The following is an 8225-nucleotide window of genomic DNA, read 5'->3' as shown; positions in this document are numbered from 1 at the left end:
TGAATCCTCTAGTTGCAGTAATTGCTAGGCAAGCCTGCTTAAGGTAGGACTTCTCCAATATGCTTTTAGCGGAAACTATCATTTCTTTGAACAAGCACCAAAGCCAAGAGAAAGGTGTACTCCAAGCTTCAGCCGGATTACTCTCTATATGGTTCGTTTCACATATTCGACCTTGGGAACGACACATGTGCATTCAAGAAATTTGTTCAGCCATCAATCCTATTGAAAGGTACCTTAAAATCCAAGAGAAATTACCAAAATACTCCTTCCATGAGTGGGCTAACTTCATCAGAGCCTTGACTCCCGAGCAATTCCAATGGAGAATCAAGTGGCCAAAGATAGTCAAAGCTCGAATTACTTGTCAAGAAGGCAATTTGGTACCATTGCTTGGTTTGAATGGTGGAACCGCCTATTGCCCATTAAGAGTTGTGTGAAAATTTGGAATGATCCAACACATACCACCTGGTTTGCATCCCAAGGAGTTCACGTTTGCGATACCACAAGGATTCCTATCGAAAGAAGAATGTAGAGAGTTGCAAAAATGAGTTGACAAAATTGTCGATTATTTGAAGAGATCAACTGAGCAAATGGTACCACCCGCCTGGGTGGCGTTGCTGGAGAGCGCACTCTTCCTCTCGCAAAAGGTTGAGTGTTCGAATCCCGAGCGCCGCAGGGTGACTTAACCGGTGGCACATGTGTTGTGGCTAGCACGTGTCGCCCCCAGGATTTACTCCCCGGCTGTCGGCCGTGCGGGGGTTCCCTGGGTTACCAAAAAAAAAACTGAGCAAATGGTGGAATGGCCAGAAGGTTTGAAATGAGAGATGAAGCTCTATTTGGCATCCAATGAATACATAAAGTGGTTGAAAGCTAAGCGTCCAATTGACATTGAACCGTATGTGCCATTGAGCATTACCATTAATCTCATTGAGCCATATGTCCCAGAGTACATTGTGCCGAATACACCTGATGTGGAGCCATATATTCTTGAAGAAGTTTTGATCGATGTAGAAGAATGGGAAGCACGGGTTAAAGAATGGAATGAATATGAAGAGGCTGAAGCTACCTTAGCTATGAAGAAGCCTAGACTTGTTTAAGCTAGTTCCCCCATTTTGATTTAGAGCATTGTAATACAAACTTTCAAAGTTGAAGCAATTGCTTGATGAACAAGAGTTTGATGAAATTTTAAACACATTTTCGAAAAAGAAAGTCATCATGGATTACAATTCTTTGAATTGTATGATTGCTTGAGAAAGATATTGATAAAGGTTTTATACAAGGCTAAGGCTTGTATAAAAGTTCTTATCCTTGTTAGTCACAAGAAAAACCATGCAATTTAAAGGATGTAGGATTTCATGTTTGTTTCATCATGCTAATACCATGTCTTTTTATAAAGCAGGTAACATAGAAACGGAAGAAAGAAGAACCCAAATCCGAACTCGTTCGCAGACCAAAATGGTGGAAGAAGAAACTCGTACCCGACTAGCTGAAGTTGAGAACCAAATGACTCAAATGGCCACCATGATGGCGGAAATGAAAGCTTTTATCATTGCTTCACGAGGATCTTATCCTACCATTCCTAATGTTGGAATTTCTAATGTTACGGAAACTCCTATTGAAGAACCAGTTAGAAGTAAAGAACCAGTCCAAGAAAATCCTCCAAAAGCTACCCCTGAAGTAGTAAATTTGGAAGAAGAAGATCTGGCTAAGAAGACATCTAAAGTGAAGGATGAGGAAGAGTCCAAAAGATTGGCCAAAATTGAAGAATGTTTGACAAGTCAGGGATATGAACTGCAAAGGTTCGACAAATTTTCACCGTGTGCGAAAGTAGTTGTTCCGGAAAATTATAAGGAACCAGAGTTCGTGAGTAATTATGATGGAACTGGCTATCCCAAAAGTCATTTGAAGTATTACCTCCACAAGATGGCGAGGTATTTAGACAATGTCGCACCGCGCTTTTTGTGTGTGGGAATTTCGAGGTTTGCGCGCTGAGGTATTTCCGTGTAAGGGTCTCTTCCAGACTATATCTCACGTGACAGTGGATAGTAATTTTCCTATTTGATCTAAGTTTTTGATTTTAGAGTCGCCACTAGTCATTGTTGGTAGATTGATTAGAAACCTAATCGGGGTATGGGAGAAATACCACGATTCTACGAACCAGAGATTCTGAGTACGGGGACTTGGTTATGCTAATGATCCCAAATTGAGATCCCTAACGCCCTTTCGGTACCTAAGAACGATACGATGTCTAACGTGTCATGCAAGTTTCCCAGACTTACCCACTAATTCTATCCATTCTAATCGCGGGGAAAATCAATCAAGAATTAAATGCACAATCAAGGCCAATCAAACCAAACAATCCTAAATTGTCTCTAGAAATCAAAATCAATCAAAACATCCAAACCCTAATGAAGCTCTAACGGCTTGTTCATTTCATGATTTGTGTCTTTTTTAGGGTTTTAGGGTTTTTTAGGGGTTATAACCCATGAATTTGGGATTTTTCTAAAAATGCCACTTAGGCACTTCGAAAAATTCAAATTTCACTTTCTAAGGCTGGCCATAGTGTTTTTGAACCATTCTGTGAATTTTTGAAATTTTTTATTTTTTGATTTTTTTAATATTTTTTGATTTTTGATTTTTTTTTTTCGGAAATTGAATTTCTGAGAATTTCATTAACCAAGAATTGATTTTTATGAATTTCTGAAATTTTTTATGAATTTTCGAATTTTCTAATTTTTTATAGATTTTTTCTGAATTTTTCACATATTTTTATTTGTATTTTCTGAATTTTCTGAATTTTTATGGATTTTCTAAGAATTTTTGAATTTTTATGAATTTTCTTATTTTCTGATTTTTTTTGTGAATTTTCTTTATTTTCCTGAATTTTTTTTTTGTTTTCCAAAATTTTTGTATTTTTTATGAATTTTTTTGAATTTTTAAAATTTTTAAATTTTTTATTGATTTTTATTGATTTTTTCAATTTTTTTAGATTATTTATTTATTTATTTATTATTTTTTTAAATTTCCCGCCGGGAAATGAACCGGACCGGCTCGGTTCAACTCGGTTCGGCTTGGCCGAACCGGGCGTCGCCGGTGCCGGTCGGAGCTCCGGCGAGCACAACACCGAAACGGTGTCGTTTTTCCTCACCTTCATTGTGGCATTTTGTCGAGCACCTAGTGTGCATGAGTTTGCATTAGACATTTTTTAGGCTGCCGTTTCAGGCCAAGCTCCAACGAGCTTGCCGACGAACTTTTGCCTGGTTTTTCGGTTCTGTGTTATCTCTTCATCACCACCTATCAATCTAACCTATCCAATTCGTCGCCGGACCTCCACCGGCCAGCGAAAAATCGACCTAAACAACCTAACTTGCAAATTGCTCTAAACAAAATTTTCAGAATACTAATCCTAATTCTAACCGCCCTAGCCGTCTAAATCGGTTCTAACTACTAACAAAACATCAAGCAATGTAAAGAATGACTTGACTTAAGTGACCTAAGGCCACGGCAACGCTCCGGCGATGGTCTCCAAGCTCCGGTATGGTTCATCAATAGTGGCCGACACAATTTTATGCATATTCAACGGTCAAAATGCAATCAAACAACATGAAAAAATGATCAGAAACATGTTTTAAACATCTAGAAAGAGTAAACTACGATTAAAATGGCGTGAACAACAAGATTGAACCGAATCGTGTTTTTTGGAATTTCATCTAAACAGTGACGAGGATCGAAGTTTACCTGCTTCGTCGAGGAATCAAATGAAGTCTTCGAGCTGATCAATCGCCGTAGAACTCCTTCTTGACACTTGGACTGTTGATCCGTGGTCTTAGCCTCATCAGGGAACGTTTGGACACACTGGCCAAGCTTGATTTTCAGGCGCCGGCAACCAACTTCGAGTTGATCATCACAGGTGAGGAAACTCAACTCTGGAGACCGATTCGCCGGCACTTTTCCGGCCGAAAAAGCGCCGATCACTCAGCCTCAGGGAGTATCAACTCCACCTCTCTCTCGTTTTCTCTCTTTCTCGCTCTCTCTCTCTCTCCTCTCGAGAATTTTCTCGAACACCTTCCCTCCTTCGCGATCAGTTTTTCTCCCCTTTTTGTTCATTGATTTTTCCAGCCCAAAGTTCATTCCAACGACTTCCGACGGTTCAATCGAATATCTGATGCCAGCTGGATATTCTCCAGCTGGCCAAGTCGATTTTCACGTGCTAGATTGACCGAGGAAGATTCACGAAGTCGCGGGTTTGAGTTAGAATTTTTTGGGTTTGGCACGTTCTAGGGTGAGTCGGGTAAGGAAGAAGGGTAGCCGGGTCGGGTCGAGTTGACCCGGTCAACCCGGCAGGCCCGATTTTGACTAAACTCGAAAATTAAGCTCAATTTTGACCCAATTTTCAAAATTAAACCCCAAAATTGAATTCCTCATCACATTTTGAACCCAAATATGTAATTTTCCCCAATTTTTGACAAAATCATGTCCAAGATTTTTAAATTTTTGTATTCGGAGGGTTTTATTCAATTCGATGTCTTAATGATCCGATTAGGCAAAATTGGTGCCAAAATTGAATTACCCACATATAATTAACCCTAGAAATGATGGGCTCATGGTTCGACAATTTCGAATTGGACACGATTCCCAATTTGGGCTCAAAATTCCTAATTTTCAATTGAATTTTGGGTTTTTCTGATTTCTTTAACAAATTGTGCAATTGGAATGACCATTATGTAATTCAAGGTTCTAGAATCATTTGTTGTGAAGACATTATGACTTAAAAATGACTAGAAAAGATTTAATTGCATTTTTTGTTCAATTCGGGTTTGATTTTGCCCAATTTTGGGAAAAACACAAACCCGATTGAAATTTTTCAAATTGATGATGCATTAATGAAATTGGATTTAAAAGAAGACTAATGACTATTTTTATGGAATTTTCTGATTCCATTTACTATTTTTCTTGATTTTCTTACTTATTTTGACTAAAAGAAATTAAAGAAAAATGTAGGAAAATCATAAAAATTTATTTTTGGTTTAGAAATAGGTTTCTAGGCTTGGCCAAGATTCCTAGTCCTAATTTTGAGATTTTTGAAAATATGAAAAAAAAAATGAGCTAAAAATCAGGTGTCAACAGACAACACGCCACTTCTTATTAGCATGTTTCAAGACAACTTAAGAGGAGCAGCCCTGGCATGGTACATTGCACTTGACATAGAAGATTTCATAGAATGAGATCATTTGGCAGGAGAATTCATCTGCCAATACAAATTTAATGTTGAAGTAATCCCAACTAAGGAGGATCACATCATAACGGAGAAAAGAAAGAATGAAGAATTTCGAGCTTATGCCCAGAGATGGAAAGCTATTGCTTTGCAAGTAAAACCTGCCATAAGTGAGGATGAGCTCATTGAACTCTTCTTGAAATCATTGCCAATTGAATATTACGACAAGCTACATGTGTTAGGCTGTCAAACATTCACCATGCTGGTAAAGGTGGGTGAAAGGATTGAGTAGAGATTGAAAGAGAAGAAAGCCCAAGAAATGACAACACAGAAACCTTTTCCTGGGAGGAAAGACAAAGAGCCTATTCGTGAGGTAGCTATGGTGTCTAGCCCAAATATTCATCAGACGCCATTTCCGAAGCAATCCAACACCACCTGGAAGAACCCAAGGCAGTTTGAACCAAAGAAAAGGCCTGTACGGTAATTCACACCTTTGCCGCAACCCCTGTCAAAGTTATTACCAATGCTTCTAGAAAGGCATTTAGTGGCAAAAGAGGTGCCAAGAGATAATCCTACAAAGTATACCTGGTATGATGAATCAAAAACCTATGTGTACCACATGGGAGAAAAGGGACATGACGTAGATAACTGTCCCGCTCTAAAATATAAGGTTCAGCAGCTTATCGATAAGAAGACACTTAACTTTCAAGAGCGCGAATCAAATGTACATCAGAATCCTCTTCCTGAGCAAAATGTGGTAAATATGATTCGAGATGATATGATTCGAGATGAAGAAGAAATAATTAGGTTTGATGATGAAGATGAATATGAAGACAAGCTGAAAGCTTCTCGATTAGCGGATGCCCATTTCTGTCATGAAGCACTTTTAAAAAGTGAAATTGTAGACAACTTGGGAGAAGACTCTAGTAGTATAACTTCCAAGTGAAATATACCCCTCTACCATGAGCATTCAAAGATGAAGTAATTGTGCCTGATGGTTGGGGTGGCATGGATGATGAGCTGAATCCTAGGAATGAAATTACATTCGAAGACAAAATGAATCAATATGAAAAAGAGAAGGAAAGGATCCGTCAGGGTGAAATACATTTTACCCAAGAATCACTAAAGCAGGGTGAAACTATGGACCTACTTGGTCAAGACAGTGGCAAATATAACTACCGCGTTAAATACACCCCACCTCCATGGGCATTTAAAAACGAGGTTATCGTGCCTGACGGATGGGGCGGCATGGACGAGGTTTCAATTAACAAATTAAGTCTCGAGGAAAAAGAGGATCGAGAAGAGAAAAAGAAGAGAAAGACACGCCGAGGTGATAGGCGGTTCGTGCACAAAGCACGGAAGCAAGGCGAAGTTGTGGACTTCTTGGGTCAGGATAGTGGCCGGTACAATTACCGTGTCAAATACACACCCCCTTCTTGGGCTTTTAAGAACGAAATAATCACACCTGATGATTGGGGCGGAATGGATGCAGATGAAACCGACAGAAGCATAGTGTCCATGATCACACCATTTCTAATCAAACTTGATGAAGTGGATAAGTACGAGGAAGAAAAAGGTCATGTTGAACCAATTACCATTCAACTTCCAATTGATCAACTAGTGATCGAAGAAAATGAGACACAGCCTGTGATCATTACTTTGCCTCCAAAAGAAAAGTTTGATACCAAGTGCATGCCCTGGGATTACGCACCTAAACAAATTGATGCAATAACTCGATCGAGGAGGTGTTACGTCCCAAAAGAGGGTGAACATGAGAAAAAGGGTGTAACTAAGGAAGTTGTGAAGCAGTTGCTGTCAATGATAAAAACAAGCGAGTATGAAGTAATAGAGCAGCTAAGGAAGATACCAGTACAGATTTCCTTGCTAGATCTCTTCAAAACCTCGGAGAGTCATAAAATGGTGCTTATGAAGCTTCTTAATGAAGTACATGTCCCGAAAATAATCAATGAAGTGCAATTGGAGGATTTTGTTGGCATTATTCTTTTAAAAGATCAGATCACTTTCTCTGATGAAGATTTCCCGATGGATGGACGTTCACACAACAAGGCCCTATACATTGCCGTTAAATGCCGGGGCAAAGAAATATCACATGTGTTGGTTGATAATGGCTCTGCACTTAATTTGTGTCCTCTAAGCACGCTGCATCGCTTGGGGATCAGTGAAGAATTTATTAAACCTTCTAAGGTAACTGTTCGTTCGTTCAACGGAATGAAGAAAGATGTCATTGGTAATATTGAGCTTGAGGTAAATATAGGCCTTATGCCCTTTTTAATTGATTTTCAAGTGGTGGACATTCTTAGAACTTTCAACCTATTGCTAGGAAGCCCTTGGATTCAAATGGCTGGTGCTATCCCTTGCAATCTCCACCAAAAGGTGGGATTTGTCATTAACGGTAAAATGATTACCGTACATGGAGAAACATATTTCACCACTTACAAGGAAAGTGTGATACCATATATCGAGCCTGAGGTAAAGGAGGAACCGAGCTATCAGTCCTTCGAAATGATTTCGATGGTGCAAATTCCCGCCGGAAGTATCATAAAGTCCCCAGAACTCTCAACATCATCTATTATGTCGAGGAAGGTATTATGCCAATATGAATTCACTCCTGGTCAAGGACTTGGGTCAAAAGCCCAAGGGATCAAGAAACCTATTATCTCATGCTGCAAAAAGGAGACATGGAATAGGTTATGTCACAGAAAGCTCTAATAATCACCAGGAAATTCAAAGCCAATATCAGAAGAACCATAGAAGTTATGGAAGTCGAGGTGATCGTATTATTAATCCGTCAATATGGAAAGGTAAGCTAAGGAGCTTCCTTATTACCAGATCTATATCAAAGAGACTTTTCCTGGACCCTCCAAGCTACTTCAGGAGGAGGATTTATGCACAGAAAAAGAACCTCTTTTACTGGGCTTATTTGAGGAGAATGTTAATGACCAAGGCAGAAAATACCTACGCACTGGAGTAGGAAGATTCTCTCGACCTTTTA

Source organism: Syzygium oleosum, unplaced genomic scaffold (assembly GCF_021117445.2).
Source record: "Syzygium oleosum isolate NSW1041296 unplaced genomic scaffold, Sole_v2.1 Sole_v2.08, whole genome shotgun sequence".
NCBI lineage: Eukaryota > Viridiplantae > Streptophyta > Magnoliopsida > Myrtales > Myrtaceae > Syzygium > Syzygium oleosum.
The sequence above is the reverse complement of the archived record's forward strand: the minus strand, read 5'-3'. Positions refer to the sequence as shown.